The 15,268-nt window shown below is 43.6% G+C and overlaps 1 protein-coding gene and 1 long non-coding RNA gene across 2 annotated transcripts in view; one reads left to right on the top strand and one right to left on the bottom strand.

The window, feature by feature from the left end:
* The first annotated feature begins 649 nt into the window (after positions 1 to 649).
* Positions 650 to 15,268, top strand: part of LOC135394316 (tyrosine-protein kinase Fyn-like) — a 204,460-nt gene continuing 189,841 nt past the window's right edge. The window contains exon 1 of the mRNA XM_064625007.1: positions 650 to 736. The gene's annotated coding sequence lies outside the window, so the exon portion shown is untranslated. The remainder of the gene's footprint in view (positions 737 to 15,268) is intronic.
* Positions 4,571 to 9,636, bottom strand: LOC135395478 (uncharacterized). The gene is made up of 4 exons (XR_010423110.1): positions 9,254 to 9,636; positions 9,020 to 9,115; positions 8,778 to 8,896; positions 4,571 to 7,781 (listed from the first exon to the last, which is right to left on the bottom strand). It is a non-coding gene; the product is annotated as an uncharacterized LOC135395478 (long non-coding RNA).

Raw genomic sequence — 15,268 nt, forward strand, 5'->3', positions numbered from 1 at the left:
TCCTGTAAAGGGGCTAACGCAGACGCGGTTGATACAAATTCTTCGAGCTCACAAAACACAGACGACGAATTCCAGTCACAACATCGCAGAGAGCTTGGTTCACGAATGATTCGCAGCTGCTGCACTGTGTACTGACCGCGGAACCATTGGAACCGGGCTGTCATGCATCTTCAAGCACAGGTACGTGAATCCACGAAAAGCCGTAGCTGGAACCCACCGTAAGTACGAACGAGCCGTCCGGGTGCATCTAAGTCATAAATCATGACTGCGCCCATTTATCTGTTTTTTTACATGGTACTCTACCGAACTGGGAGAATGAAGGTGCATTTTGGGGAGAATTGGATGTGGGCTTTCGGAATATCACAACCGTTTCGACTATTCCGGATACCGGCGTGGCTGACCTTTAATGCCCACGAGACGAATAGCGCCGTAGGACCCCACCTCAGGTGTACGACTATACCTTGTCCAGAAATAAAGTCTACGGTTAGGAACAGAGAAACCGCGTTATTTATAATCGTGATGCAGTGAAGCAGCTGACAATGAAAGCATAGTTTCTCCCCTTCAGAATCTCGTTCATAGGAAGGCCCTGGTGACGCACCGACGTGCAATATCGTCTGTTCCGGAGTTTTGATGTATATCCTGAGCGACTTCCTCGTCTAGCCCGATTCGTCACACAAGGGACACTGAGTGTATTATTGTAAGTGAAGGAATAACCAGCTACACATTCGGACTGGAGGTGAGACGGATTTGTTTTTACTAACTTCTAGGTAATCGACAGGAAGGGAACATCTAACTTTGAAGTGACAATATCTGTTTGTTTAACGTCTGAATATTGACAATGTCTGTATATTTCACCGATTCAGCATTTGCAACCACCCTTTTGGCTGTGCTTTACACGTTGCTAGCAAACTGTTTCGATGCGTCTGTCTTGTAGAGAAACACACATTATGCAGTGTTTGAATAGAAACGCTCTTAAACAGTCGCACATTCAAATATGACATTGTACTCAGCCACGCGCCATAAGTTTTGCGAGAATGGAAGGTATGAAAGTAGTCAGCGTACGGAACACTTTGATACACGTGTATGTTTACAAGCATGTCAATGCTCAGTTCGGAATCTATTTAAGTAATCACAGATGATCCGGTCAAATGATATGCGGGTGATGCTGGTAAATGCCTGGGCATTTTTTAAATCTAAATATATCTTGTACGGGAGGGGGGGGGGCATTGTGCCTCGTTTGATGTACATTTTTAATCATTACTATTGCTGTCTTCACGAAGAAGATACGTACCGTTTACAGGCTTATACAAGTGCGGATTTGCGAACGAGTTGATTATGTGTTATAGCCCCGTATGAGTGCATTTGGTGTGGTCCAACTCAGTAGAATGGGTAATATACAACAGGCTATCATAATCTCTCGAAAAATATTCATTTTTAGCAAAGTCGCAGTGCGGGTTTCGCACGCAAAATTCGCAAAAATTGCGCTCTCAAAGCAAAAGGAGATAAATCTTAATAATTTCGAAAATCGGAAACTTACCCTTTGTGGACTTTTCAAATGCTTTCGACCCCATTATTAATAATATTTTGAAAGACAAACTGGTTCATTATGGCGTTCAAGGAGTTCCATTTCCCCTTCTCAGTTCCCATCTAGAATCCGGTATGAGTGTGACGTAATAAGCGGAGGTGTTCTTCCAACGGAAATATCAGGTGTGGTATCCTTCGCGGAAATACTATATTGGGGCCTTCACTCTTCATTATTTACATTAATAATCGTTAATTTTTGTCCAGGGATAAAATCTGTTACCCGTGCTGATGCTACTACCATGTTGGGAGGGGTAACAACTGGGAGGGGTGGTGGAGTCATGATAGGCATAACGAACTCTGTTCCGTCGTCATTGTTGGTTAGCTGTGACAGTCATGAGATATTATTTATCTGTACAATGTTTGGCCACTTAACAGTAGTGCTGGGTGTGTGTTATCGGCCTCCTAGACCTTCAAGCACCTTCGTAGCCGCGTTGCATGATATTCTGGCATCCTTGACTGGCAGGTTTCCTAATGCTGTGTTTGTTATCTGCGGAGATTTTAACTATCCTGACATTGTTTGGTCTCGTTTGAACGACTATGCTGTATGTTCACCGGAATCACGGGAATTTGTTAACACTTGCAATACATTCAACTTATCGCAACTTGTTTATAAGCCGACACGGGTATGCGGTTCATCCAGCTCCGTACTTGATCTTATCCTTACCAATGAAGTTGACTTCGTGACGGAATTGCATGTACTGGATGGCTTCAGCGACCACAAAGTCATCTGTGGGTCTCTTCGGATTCACTCACCCCGCTCGCTTCCGAACTACAAAATAATTTCTGATTATGCTAAAGCAGACTTTGAGACAATTAATCGCGAATTGGAAGGGTATTTCGATGACTATGTCTTGGATTTCAATAGCCGAGACGTGGACAAAAACTGGAAACTGTTCAAAGATAAGATGTGTCAGCTTGCTGATCTTTGCATACCAAAAATCCGTATCAAGAGATTTGCTGGCTCTCCTTGGTATGACAGACAACTGAAAAGGCTGTCGAACAAGGCTAAGGCGGCAACCGCATGGAGCAGCTTTTGCCAACTGAATCGGGCCAACGGAGCGCCAACTCAGCGTGAACGGAACGGTATCGAAGCTATGCAACCGCATGGAGCAGAATGTCCACTTTGAGGTTGTCATGGTGAAGCGTCGGCCTAGCGTTTACCACAGCTTGTTGCACGCGATGTGGCAATGCTTTATTGTAGTAAACTGCTGTACGCATCGTTCAGTAACATAAATAATACTTTAGCGGTTCTTGAAAACGTATTGTGCTAATAACATCTAGAAATCAGGTGTTTACAAGAAATTTTGAGATACGGCGAGAATGTTGGCTTATGAGCAATTCTTCTAGTTTCTAGCAATGCTCACTAATTAAATATCAGACTGCATTTGTGTTACCGTTATCTCCTTACACATTTCCTATTTGCCATGTGCCACAAATAATATTTTGATGTTTAGCTTTTTAGTCACCTTCGCCTTCACACACCTTGCCACCTCCTGCCAAAGGATGTATTTTAAGTTGATGTCCTTATACGGCAGATGACTTGCAGACATGCAGATGACTGCATCATTTACAAAAAAATAGTGGATTCCGTTGACCAGCTCGCTTTGCAGGCTCACCTTGACAATCTCCAAGTCTGGTGCAACACCTGGTTGATGCAACTTAATCACTCAAAGTGCATGCATGTCTGTTTTTCTCGAAAACGCATCCCACAGCGTCACTTGTACCAGATTGGCGACATCGCGCTCAGCACAGGTTTTGAATAGAAGTACCTTGGAGTACACTTTACAAGCGACCTAAACTGGAAATTTCATGTCCATCACATAGCATCCGGAGCAAATAGGGCCCTTAGTTATCTTAAGCGCCATCTAAGGTCGGCACCTAGTAACGTCAAACGAATGGCTTACGAGGCATTTGTAAGACCGAAATTAGAGTTTGCAGCAGTTATCTGGAGCCCCTATCAGTCGACTCCTATCAACGAGGTGGAAGATATCCAAAGTAGAGCCGTCAGGTTCATAACTTCAAATTACTCACGATTCACAAGTGTCTCCGCTCTCAAAAAAGATAATGGTATCCAAACATTAGAAATCCGGAGGAAAATATCCCGGCTGTGTCTCTTACATAATCTTTATTATTCTCCATGTTTCGAAATTGACTTGAGTTTGCTTCCTCCGCCTCATCGGCTTGCGCGTATTCATCATGCATGTTACATTACCCGCCCAAGGGCTCGAACCACTACATTTATTAAATCACCCATCCCATTGGCCATCTCAGAATGGGACACATTACCATCTTCCATAGTCACAATTAAAGATGCAGCACTGTTTAAAGGTCAGCTATGCCGTTATCCCAAATAGTCGAAACGGTTGTGATATTCTGAAAGCCCACATCCAGCTCTCCCCAAAATGCACCTTCATTCTCTCAGTTCGGTACAGTACCATGTCAAAAAAATAGATAATTCATTCCGAAACACACATGGGCGCAGCCATTTTTATGACGTAGATGCACCCGAACGGGCATTGTGACGTGTACGCGCCTTCGTACTTGTCAGTGGATTTCAGCTACGGCTTCTCACGGCTTCACGTATCTGTGCTTGAAGATGGCGGACAGCCGGGTTCCACCGTTCCGCGGGCGTAAACAGTGCAGCAACAGCGAACTCATTCGCGAACCAACCTCTGTGCGATGTTGTGACTGGAATTCGTCGTTTGTGTTTTGTGAGCACGTACAATTTGTATCAAGTCGCGTCTGCGTTAGCCCCTTTACAGCACTTGGCCATTGTAGAGACTGACGTTTCGACAGCCGTGTTAGCAAGAAAATGCCGACAGCGTTTTATTCCTGCAGGAAAAAATTGTGCTATGTATTCGAGAAACCGCATACTGCTATGGCACAAGTTTTACGTACGATTTATCAATGTGCAACAGCGTCGACGATGGTATGTAACGATGAGAGACGTAAAACGAAATACAAATCACATTCTAAACTTTTTGTGAGATTCTGTGCATTTTCCAGAAGCTTTCTTTGAATCACACACTCCCATGTCACGCTGCGTTGTGTGGCACGCTACAAACTACTGCATTTTATGTCTAACATCTGGATATTGTTTGTAATGAGCACCGTCGCGCAAAAACATGCACTCGAAAGCTCCAGTAGCCATGTGGTTGCACATTATGCAGACGCAAAAGAAGTACCAGAGCACATATTGCCTCTTAGAAATGGTGTTTTTAGAAATGTGGTGTCTGAAGAGTTAGGCATAGCATAAATCCTAGAAATCAGGTGCACCTTATCCTTCTGTAGAGCGCTCGTTCAATTCACAATGCAGCCCATGGGGTGTAAAAGTGTAGAGGCAATTATGTGACTTGTCGTCCTGGGTGACATCACTGGCCAGCCTTGGAATTAATTCCGTGCTCAGGAATTATTGTACAAATCGCTTTGTATGTAGGACATGATAAGCAATATGCAAGTTGCAACCTTGTCTGCAGCATTCTCGATTGCCTCTTACCTTTACAGTTAGAGACACGATGATGATGATTATTCAGGTTTTTATGGCGCACGGACAACTAGGGTCATAGAGCGCCAAAGCTAAGTTAGAGACACGTTACCAAACCATTTGCAAAGGGTACTCCTAAAGGGTCCGCGTAACTTCATTTTTTTAGTTATAAGATTTATAAAAAAAATAAGTATACAATAAGTAATATAAAATTTATATGAAATAAAAAATAAAATTTATAAAAATAAATGAAAAGGCTTCATGGAAGCAATCCGTTAGCATACCCATTGCACATAAAGTACAATTATATATGCTTGGACATCATCTAATTAATCTTCTGAACCATATGTGTGGCTGCATACAAAATTTTTTAAGCACTTGCTCTACCTTCCTATTCCTACATGTGCACACGAATAACAGTGAATATATGTGAAGTGGCAAAAAGCAACGCTAGACTCTACCATCATTGTGCACCTTTAACTTTTCCGCATTTATGTCTGGTAAACAGGGAATATCTCACTAGAAAAGAAATCATTTGTGCATTGTTTGGCAAGCATATAAATATACTTATTTACATTTTCCATCAATCAACAATGTTGTGACCTGGTGCAAATATTAATGTCAACAAGGAAAGTACTTACAAATTATTCCTATGTGCTCAAATGTAGATATGACAATTATGTTTTTGTACCTCAGCACAGCACAGTTTCAAAATTAACAAACTGCACAGCATCAGCAATCTTAAAGTATCTCAAGAGGGGAATCACATAAAGCTCCAATAATAGACTGTGCAAACAAAGCTCCAAAAAACAAAGTACTTCAAGAAAAATCTGAATAATCGGTTGCCATTGTGATATGTACTACTATGCACAGTTCATGAATGGAACATGTTACCTCATTGCATTGCCTCCATGTGAGCACTAGAACAGGCAGCTTTTTAGGTCGTTCTTTTCGTGTTTTTCTATTGTCTTTTTCGTTTTCTGTTTTTGCAATAGCAAGCATGGCCATAGTGAAACACAAGCAGCCAAGGGCAGACATCTACAGTGCGACTGCTAGCTCTAAACTGATATATTTATTAGCAGACTCTGGAATATACACGTATATGCTGTTAAGCAAATGACAATTTAACCAATAGAATAACAGACAAGAAAAAAGGGTTATATATCTCCCCCTCTCCTCATTCTATTTCACAGGCAGCCCTAGTATCATTCTGAGTGTGCCCGTGCGTCCCCTTTGAGATAACGTATCTCGGAGAGAAGCTAATCCAACAGTGGACTGCTGACACATGCAACTGTCTTGGATTTCTCAAACCATTTGTTATTTAACCGCTGCCTTGAGCTGTGTGTTCTGGAAATTTAGGCAGCATCCAGAGTCCCTGCAATGTGTTGCCATGTTTCTCGAGGGCATCAAAAATCTGTCCTTGGCTGCCTGTGTTTCACTATGGCTCTCAGATACAAACTACCCCATTTCAACACAGTAGAAAACACAGATTTGTAAATAGCATCTGTTGATTGCAGTGTACATACCCCCATATAAAGGATCATAATGGATACTACATCTTGTGCGATAATGTTAGGAACACAAAAAAGCTAGATTTGAAACCACTCTTACGTCGTAGTAGTACTATTTGGGTGCAGCTACACAACTCCTGTCCTGCAAATAATTTAAACCATATGGTTCATCTGCCAGCGTGATGATCCCCTGAAAAGCAATTCACACTTGGCGGGAACTACCGGTTCTGAAACCTATCCCTGACATGTGTAGCCATCAGGGAGGAAACCCAAGGGCTGCGGTGGAAAAGACAAACACACATGGGCTGTGTTCTCACTGTGTATCAGCTGCTCCGGTTACTAAGAAGAACATGTTCCAAATTAATATAACATGGCTTGACATGATACGCCGGCAAAAGCTAACCAATAAAATTAGTAGTTAAATGTACAATACGTAAACACTTGCCATAACATGACAGTTTCCTTCCTGCATTCATGCGCTACCATTCAACCCACATAAGCAGTGTACTGAATTTTTTTATAGCATTACACGTCATTTCACAGAACTTGAACAAGATTATATAGCACACGATAAAAGTAGAGTGAACATAATGTGCAGAAAAAATGGCTAGGAAGCAAGCGAGCTGGTGAAGATGATGCATATGTAAAACCCCGAGACTAGGGAACACAAAGGGACGTGTCTGTGTCTGTCCCTTCGTGTTCCCTAGTCTTGGGGGTTTTACATCATGCATAATGTGCAGCTTTCCATTCACGCTTAATGGCCGTAGCAGTAATGCATGAAGGCCACTGCTAAGTTGTGTTGAGAAACACCACTTTATGTTTTTCATGCCTAAATGAAACGTACCTGACCTGATCCAAATTAACCGTTCTGAGTCTGGAACACATAAAGAGAAAAACGCAACACACGCCACAACATTAACAGATAAGCAAATGAGCTGTGGCGAGCTCCACCTTGGGACAAAGTCAACGAGTAATTCACCAAAAGTCAATGAGCGCCTGAAATGTAACATCTCTGACTGGTAGCAGGACAGTCCACGTTCAATTCCTGGTGCTAGCACTGACTGGCTTTTTCATGAATTATTTGTTGAAGTTTCAATGTGCTTGAGAACCATTCGTCAACCATTGTGTCCTCATGAGGTGATGAGGGTTTGTCATCCCGAAGAGACTCCCTTTCTGGCATGTGTCCTTATGGACGCTCATCACTTCCCAAAAAAAAAAAAAGAAAAAGAATAAGCATTTAATGACAAGAAATGGATATTCGTATTTACTGTATAATGATTGTGCACAACAGAAAGAAGCCTTTCGCACAGAAGGCTGTGCTTCTTCAGGTCTAACATCAAGTTATAAAATTCCAGAATATATGACATGTTGTAAGGTAGAGAATAAGTAGAGTTATTGAGTTATCGAGTCGAGTTGAGTTGAGGGGAGAGTTGTACCCCCTTTTTATTTTATTATATATGATTGTATAATTATTTTTATGTCTGTACCAACCCTCGCTCTCTACATTACAACATGTTTTATATATTCTGGGATTTTGTAACTTCATGTTAGACATTAACAAGAGCAGCCTTGTGCACGAACCTCTCGTCTCATTAAAATTTAGATGCTCACAACAGTCTTCTTTCTGTTGTGAATCTCTATCGCAGCATACCTGCACATTGCTGTTCTATGTACTGTGACTTTGCAGTAAGAGTATGGACTTTGGGTAAAAAGACTACACAGCACTGCTCAGGTATTTTTGCCTGTCGAACAGTATGTATGTATGCAGTATGCACACAGTATTTGTGCACCAGACCCACTAAAAATTTAGTGAATGTGGCGGTGCCCACGGTAATGCACCAAGTTGTACACAATTATTGTAGAATCCAGGTATTTTAGCTTACATGTCAAGCCAGTGCCACATCCAGTGTGAAGTTGTGACAAATAAATAGTTTCCATTTTTCTTAGCTCTCAGAACATAGACAGTGAATTAATAAGAGTAGACAATGTTAACATGAATTCTGGGCTATTCTTCAAATAAAGATTCACAGATAGTAAAGGCACCTTCCTCAATGGACGTTGATGACACTGAAAATTCTAAAACGTTATCAGAGGCGACATCAGCTTCGGTGTGCCAAAGGATTGGATGTCCAACAGTAATCCAGCTAACAGTAACAAAAATGTGCAAAAGACAAATTAACTGAACTAATGTAACGTACCTTCTATATCAGACAGTGAAGCTTGTAACACCCCGTCCACAGGAACCAGTGTCCAGACAGCAGAAGTGCTTGAACTGGGAGATAGCAGCTAATCGGGATGGGGACCTTTGTTTTCCACCCTGAAAGCACAGGTTGTAACTTTGAGGGCAGATTTAAAAGTGGTGTCAAGATGTCTGCATGCGAGCGCACATGAAAAGTTGAACATAGGTGAATACTCAAATTATAACATCACATTGTCATACCTATTGGTGGAGGTAGACTGCAACTAACGTGTCAGCCATTTCTTCATGCACCAGATACAAGCCAGATCATGCTTCATTTCCGCCTTCAGCGTGCACCTGTGGTAATTCAGAATGTGGTTAGATTATCAATACTATTGTGTTGCTAATCGTGGTTATATCAGAGTAAGCGCAGTCGGACAGCTGCACAATCGATTCATTAAGCTTGCTATTTTTTATATCTGAACCTCGACTTACCTTTTTTGCTCTCGTTTTTTGCCTTGATCCTCCGTGACACGTTCAAAACGTTGTGCGTCGGGCACCTGAGATTTTCATCAGACGATTTCATGCCGAGATTCCAAAGTGCCTCTGGAGACGCGCGTAACCTATGATAACGTTCGTGGACGAAATCCTTGCTGTGGAAATTAGCAGGCACCACTGTCAGCCAAGAGCTTTGCACTTTTGGCAGCTTATAATAGGTAACACTTGAATGCTCCGATGAATTGTTCTAACAGCGTAGCACCGTCGTATCTTCGACAACTTCGCCGTGGCATATTACGTATCATATCGCTCCAGCCCATAAAAGGCAAGGTCAGAACAATGAAGTGCACTTTCCAAACGACGCCGTGCCAAAAAAAATATTCACATGCTTTGTTTCCGGCTTAGCAACAACGCAACAACATAACAGCTGTTCGCTTATGTACGATGCACAGAGGACGAAACGAAAGAAGCCAAGCGGCCAAGCCAAGAGTCCATGCCAAGCCAAAGACAGATAAACCGAGAGCAGTGACGTCGGTGCGCCCGTGCGCAGGGTTTGCCGACGGTCTGACGGCCGGGCGTGGGAACTAAAAAAACTGTTTTCTAAAAAACTACGAACAGTTGGAGCAAGATATTTCGCACACATATTCAGTGTTCGGTAATGAACACACAGCGCGAGTATCGCTCAGTTCTGCGGCACTTCAAAATCGGCATATCTGACCTTTAAGGCTGCTTTGTCTGATTTCTTTATCTAATTAACACTTATAATATCTTTGCTATCTATGTAAGATTGTTCTATTGTTGCTGTTCATTTTGGTTGCATCAGTTGTACCCCCTTTATGTAATGCCCCTTCGGGCTCTTAAGGTAAATAAATAAATAAATAAATGTTTTTCACAGACAACAGCGGGGAGGAAAAGCGACAGCGTAGGAGAGTCCTCGTGCGAAAAACGCGAATATAAATTTCTGTTCCCAGATACTTTTAGGACATGAACATGTTGATCTGGTTGATTCTGTTAAAACATTAGATGTTTATTTCTGTGGCGCAATCATAATGACATAGGCATGACATAGTGCGATAGATAGGCATGATCAAGGAGTTGCTTCCTGTTAGGAATTTTTCATGTTTTATCCTGCATTAGTATTTTGCCATGGAAACTACTATTTTCTCGTGTGGGGCACAGCAGGCAAAAGCGCTATAGACGGAATTCTGATATTTCGAAAGAAGTTCCTCCGTCTTGCCGAAGACTTGCCACATTTCCATACGACAACCGGGCATCTTGAAAAAACATTACTTCAATTCGTAGCCCAAACGCCGATATAACGGCGCTAATCCAAGACGGCGCCGAGTAAGGGTGGCAGCTGCTCTAATCCAATTTGCGAACGACAGCAATCTATTACGAGTTATAGCATGCGTGGCCAACGTTTTCATTGTAAATATGTTGGCATTCGTGAAGAGGACGTAAATTCCCCCATGGAAAGTGGCACTTCCGCGTACAAATGCGTTGTGATTTCGATATCATTGTGGGCGATATTGTGTGTGCATATTGTGGGCGATTGCATTTGGTGGGCAGCGTTGGACCACGGTCAGAGGATCTTGGCGAGGTTGAACGGCCGTTTGTCAATACGTTGCATAGAAACTTCCATCAGTGCACGCTCGAGGTGATACTGCCCACAAGCCAGGTTGACAATGCAGAGGTCGCCGTGTACTTAACATGTGGGGCAGAGTGAAGCCGAGGTGGAGCTGAGACGGAGTTTAAAGGCAGGTGTAAAAGCAGCGTTGAGCCTCATACGGTGGAAGAGTGCAGTAAAGGGGCGCGGTAGTCGCGGAGCAGACTTGTACAAAATACTGCGCAAAAGTATTTAAAATAAGATACTAAATACTCTACGGAAAAAGTATTTAAAATAGAGTACAAAATACTCAAAACTGAAAGTAATTTGAGTAGAGTACTAAATACTCTAAGAAGTATTTAAGATACTATTTAAAGCACTTTAGTATTAGCAGTAAGTGAAACGCGTATTCTGAACGTGGCCTTACAAATGAAAGGAATAAACTTCACCAGCCATGCATATCTTTCATTTGCAACGTCTTGGTGTCAAGTAATGTTTGGTGAACTTTGGTGAACCCAAGTAAACTTTGTTGATATGTTCTGACCCAAAACTTCGTAATCCCTCCTGTATGTCGGTTCGGGTCTTTCAACCTCTGGCACGTGTTTATTGCTTTGATGACCAATGAAATAAATGCCGGGATTATCTTGTACCTAATCCCCTGGTGATTCACCTGGCAATATGAATAGGAACGGTTTTCTGACGAAGCTGGTTATTGAGAAGCAAGGCCAGGCTTGGGACCAGCCTATTGTACAAGAGGATAAATGACAGATTCGCGAATTCCCGAAAAAAAGAAAACGAAGAAAAAGGGGGTTAAATTCCAGTGAGCTGAAAATCTCGGCACGGCGGGAAGCGTGCTGGATATGGCTTGACGAGGAAGGAAAGTATTTTGAGTACTGAGTAGCAAATACCGAAAAAAATATTTTAAATACATTAAAAATACTTGTCGAAAAAAAAGTATTGAGTAGAGTACCAAAATACCGGAAAAAGTATTTAAAATACTGTATTTTGAGTACGTACTCAAGATACGTACAAGTCTGTCGCGGAGGAATTTCGAGAGAGAGCGTGGGGTCCACATCCGAGAGAACGGAGTGGGCTATGTCGCGTTGCCACTGAGCCTGCATCTTGGGGCCGGTGAGTGTCGAAAGGAGGTGTCTTCGGTCGCCCGGAGACATCATTATCGGGGAAAAAGCTGCGTGCTCATGGGTGCTTAAGGCGGCTAAGAAACCTCACTTGTACACATGGCATGAAAAACTTGGACATGCAAGGGCCACAGCAATAAACTTGTTCTTGCGTGACAGGACGGAGTGATCAGTCGATAGAAGACTTAGCTCTAGGCAAAGAGATTTTTGCAAGTTTGCTAGCAAGAAAAGGAAAGATGACCATCGCACAATTTTCGCACAATTTTGCGTCGAGCTGGAGAATTTGTGGCTGACCCTTGTAAAGTCGCTAATATGTTCGCTGATCACTTTGCTTGTAGTTTCTCTTCCGTTCCGACACAGCTTAACATTGAGATCAATTCTAATGACTTTTTACCGTGCACCAAAATTGAGGAGCACCAAGCGACACCAAAACTGAATCCTAAGCTCACTGCAGGGGGAGATCCTAGATGTGCTTGGGCTTTCTCACATTTACTTCATTTTCTTCGTCTGAGGTAACTACGAGAGCTCGTTGTGCTGGAAGCATGGTCAATACTTCGTGAACGCGCTCAAAAAGGTATACAATGCGCAGCCTGTTGCTTACCAGCATTTTCATGACTGATTGGCGGATGCAAACTGTGCACGGATGTCCCGACTGAAAAGTTTTGTAAGAGTTCTACGATGTCAACGGTGCGCAGTGGAAGCGTGCTGGGCCCATAACCTGTTACACTCACTGTAACCGCAGGGTTCAGCAAAAAACGAGCAGGCAAGTCGAAGCTGACGGTAAGGGCCGCCGAGGTTTAATGATGAGAGAAAGTGAACACGAGACATCCGGTGATATGCGCTAGAAGCGCGTGAACACAGAAGACTAAACTGAAAGTAGACGACATATTGTTCATCTTTAACAGTTCATACTGCCCATCAGCCTAGACACCGGCCTTCTACAACGCCAGCGATTTCACAATGTGTCACGGCCAAGGAGACAAACCGACAAACTGTATTGAAAATCAGCGGCGTCCGCCTAACTAACCACCACCAAGACGCCGACCGTTGCACGACGTGATGTAACCTGCAGCAATGACACAGCTGCGAACTTGGGAACATTGGTAACCGCCACGCTTCTATCCGCCACACCGTTTCGCAAGGCACTCAACAAACAAAACAAAGAAATACGTCTACTTTTCTTTCAGTGAGCACGTGCTGAGAGCTTGTTTTCTCTATCTTGTTATTGCGTTCTTTTTGTTGTTGTTAACGTTTCGGTGGTGTGGCGGATAAAGCTGGCAGACAATTAACAACAGCAGCAAGATATGCGCCTTGTATCCATCCTTTATGCGCCACCGGTGTTAGAGTGTAGGAATGACTAAACATGTTTCTTCTACACTCTAAACCCGGCCGGTGGCGGATAAATAAGCGCTATTTTTTTCCAAATTTATAGCGCTTACTGTGAGGCCGGATATATCCGCTACAGGGATTAACCGCCACGGCTATTATGCGCCTCCACGTTACACGCTGCGTGCTCTATGCGCCGCGGCTCCAATACGCCCCCACTTTATGCGTTGCGCGCTTTATTCGCTTCAGCCGGTATGCACTAGTTCAACTATATGCTATGTTTCCAATCACCACACTTCACACACCTGTGTGGAAAGCAAATTCAGTATATCTTTATTGGCACACAACACACAATGATCACGTACAGCACCAATATTTCTGGTATCTATCAGGCCTGTTTGTGTACTTCTGACAAGACAGTTATTTTTTTAAGCTACTGGATTTTCACAACAGAACTATATTAGAGCAATGCGAGTGCGGTTCTTGCAGGTGATCTTGTTGAAAACATGTGCAATGCAGAAGAACATATTCCTTTTTTTATGCTTGAATCAAAATGCATTGCCCAGATGGCAAATTACGAGGGGTGTTCAAGTCAAACCGGGACTTTTCATTTTTCGCAAAAGTAAACTGAACTTACAGGCCAGAAATTACTTTTTTTCAATTCAAGAAATTTAATTTATTCAAGTTTAATTCAAGGAATTAGTTTTTAGTAATTTTTCAACGTAATCTCCAGCTGCACTAAAGCACTTGTCCCAGCATTTCACGATGGCTTGGATGCCAGCAGCGTAGAAATCCTTACCGGCGCGTAGCAGCCATGATCGGACCGCATTCTTGACCTCGTCGTCGCAGCTGAAGTGGCGGCCCCCAAGGAACGCCTTCAGTGGCCCGAAGAGATGGAAATCGCTGGGGGCGAGGGCTGGACTGTTAGGGGGATGTGGCAGCAACTCCCAGCCTGTAAGGTGTGTGTCGTGAGATGCGCGGTATGCGGGCGTGCATTGTCCTGTAAGAGGAGGGCTCCTTTGGTGATGAGGCAGGCCGCTTTCGCTTCAGCGCCTTATGCACCTCCCTGAGAACCTGGCAGTAATATGCACTATTGATGGTGGTACCACTGGGCATAAAATCAACATGAACAGCGCCAGCCTTGTCCAGAAAACCGTGGCCATGACATTGCCCGCAGACGGGGTGCTTCGGAACTTCTTGGGAGCTGGCGAGCCCGGATGCTTCCACTGTTTTGATGCGCGTTTAGCCTCAGGAGTGAAATGGTGCACCCACGCTTCATCGCACGTGATCCCATCAAGGGACGGCTGTCCTTCAGTGTCAAAACGGTACCTTAGCTCTTGGGGGATTTCCAGTCTTCTCTGCCGGTCAAAGACGGAGAGCTGCCTGGGACCCAACGGGCACTAACTTTCCGAAACTGGAGGTGTTCATGAATGATAGTGTTCAACGTTCCCACAGGAAGGTCCGTCTTTCGAGCCAGTTCGACACATGCTATCCGTCGGTCCTTGAGGATCAGGCGCTCCACAAGTTGGATGTTCTCAGGAACTCTGACACAAGGCTCTGAGCCGCCCCAGCCGGGATCATCCTGCACTGATGTACGGCCGTTTCGGAACCGTTTGCACCACTCAAACGCTTTGCTGCGGCTAAGTGTATCGTGGCCATACTGAGCCTGAAATCTTCTGCGAATTTGAGATGACTTTACGCCTTCATTCACGAGAAACTTCATGACAATTCGCTGTTCAATGTGCGCGCTCACCTCGTTGTCGGCCATCTTGTCCAGCACTCCTCTCATTTATACGCCTCCTCTCCTCATTTATAGAGGAGGCGTTGGTTTTGCACAAACTTTGGACCAGCACATGGTGAACGCGGAGGGCTGTCGTGTGTGAAAATGACGAAAAAGAAGTAGCGCAAGCCATTTGTACACTCAGGAGACAGAAGGTCCCG

The sequence above is a fragment of the Ornithodoros turicata genome, chromosome 5 (assembly GCF_037126465.1).
Source record: "Ornithodoros turicata isolate Travis chromosome 5, ASM3712646v1, whole genome shotgun sequence".
NCBI lineage: Eukaryota > Metazoa > Arthropoda > Arachnida > Ixodida > Argasidae > Ornithodoros > Ornithodoros turicata.